The sequence below is a fragment of the Temnothorax curvispinosus genome, unplaced genomic scaffold, assembly GCF_003070985.1.
Source record: "Temnothorax curvispinosus isolate PA1 unplaced genomic scaffold, ASM307098v1 QBEX01010992.1, whole genome shotgun sequence".
Taxonomy (NCBI): Eukaryota; Metazoa; Arthropoda; class Insecta; order Hymenoptera; family Formicidae; genus Temnothorax; species Temnothorax curvispinosus.
The window spans coordinates 847-2,818 of NW_020220772.1; the positions used below are offsets into that span (position 1 = coordinate 847).

The 1,972-nt window shown below is 42.6% G+C and overlaps 1 pseudogene; it reads left to right on the forward strand.

Moving 5' to 3' along the window:
- The first annotated feature begins 416 nt into the window (after positions 1-416).
- Positions 417-819, forward strand: LOC112461018 (annotated as a pseudogene).
- Positions 820-1,972: the final 1,153 nt, after the last annotated feature.

Consider the following 1,972-nt stretch of genomic DNA (forward strand, 5'->3'; position numbering starts at 1 on the left):
TAAACATCATGCTTTACGAAGATGAAGAACAAGACGACATTTTATAAAGTGATTAAGTTCTACCGGAGTCTTAGTGCTGTAGGGAATAACACAGTCCCCTTACCCAAGGCTACTGGTGAAGTCCACAATGGTGATGAAGACGGAATAGATTTTATACGGAACGGCGGATTTGGCGAAAGAAGCATTCCACTTGCAAGACTTAAAGAATGGGAAGATTAGTCTCACCAGCCTAGCAAAACATGTAGCCCAGGATGTAAAACTCCAAAATAAAAGTTAAGTTAGCCAGTTTGCTTCAAGATGATAACTCCATTGACTGGTTCGACAACTGTGGGCTATTGTAGACGTCGATCTAATTCAATCTGACAAGGAGCTTCGCTCGTATACTGCTGGACGCATATCGATAGTTGACCGTTACGATGACACATACTAAGCAGACTGCTCGTAAGTCAACCGGAGGAAAGGCGCCCCGGAAACAGTTAGCCACTAAAGCTGCGAGGAAGAGTGCCCCGACCGGTGATATGAAAAAACCTCACTGTTGCCCGACACCGTCGCCCTTCGTGAAATCCGTCATTATCAGAAAAGTACAGAATTATTGATCCGTAAATTGCCATTTCACGAACTCGTCTGTGAGATCGCTCAGGATTTCAAGACTGACCTCCGTTTCCTAAGTTTTGCTGGATAACTCTCCAAGAAGCTAACGAGGCGTACTTTGTAGGTCTTTTCGAAGACACGAACTAGTGCACTATTCACGCTAAGCGAGTTACCACCATGCCAAAAAATATTCAACTGGCACATCGTATCCATGGCGAGCAAGCTTAGACGCAACAAATTTATAAAATAAATAATAGTGTCGAGAGCTGTGGATTATTTGCACGCTTTACTCTGCCTTACTCCGGAGTGACAGAACTGAAGAAGAAGAAGAAAAAGAAGAAAACGATTTGTGCTCTTCATCTATGGCCTTTTGTGGATTTCAAAAATTGTATTTTGAAGAGAATTTAGTTTTTATTCTCAATTTGAAAAAGTATGGAAACCAACGCTTAATCATTATTGGATGTTGCATAAGAATGGATTCAGTCAATTCAAGACTGAAACGGATTTTTGTTTTTTTTCGTACTTACTGTACTTGAGGGTCATCACTCGGACATCAATTTCCCAAAGTATTAAGGCGCGCTTTTCAGAAAAACTCGGGAAAATCGACTTTGAAGAATTCCGACCGCGCTATGTACACAGAATTTTAATTTTAATGTAAAAGGACCCCGCACGTTTCTTATGGAAAACCGGTCCCGGTGGATTTGGCTGAAACTTTGGAAATTTGTAGTTTACGTGATCCTGATAAAAAGTTCTCATTGCCCCAACTTGATTCATTGAGCCGTATGAGCTCTAGGGACCGTCGAAAGTAGGAAATAGGCGACTGCCACTGCCACCGTCCGTCACTAGTCGTGTAGGCAACCATCTGTTAATTCTTTCCTTCCCTTCACCCCTCTCTCTCCTCTCCCTCTTTTCACTTATCTTTCTTTCTTTCCCTCTCCCCTCCTCTTTTTATCACCCCGCCCCTCCCTTTTACCCCTCTCTTCTGCTCTTCCATTAGTTTCCGTTATTTTACGTTAGTTTACTTTATTTTACGTTATTTTACATGATTTATCCGAACACCTTTTCTTACGAGCAAGAAGCGAGGATTCAACGTTATGTCAGATCTAATCGAATCTTCCGGATTATTGGAATCTGAATGTGTCACTTTAAAGGATTTTACCGTCGGCATTAGCGTTACCCAATGTGCACCACGGGGAGGTTGCGCGATCGGAATTTGCACATCATATGGCCCTGGCACATCATATGAAAAGGGCTATTTTGTGTGTGTGTGTGTGTGTGTGTGTGTGTGTGTGTGTGTGCGCGTGTTTATGTCAGCAGAAATAAGGACCTCGCGATTCGTCACTCCCGCAGTATTTTATGACTCCAAACCCTCTCTGCTTTG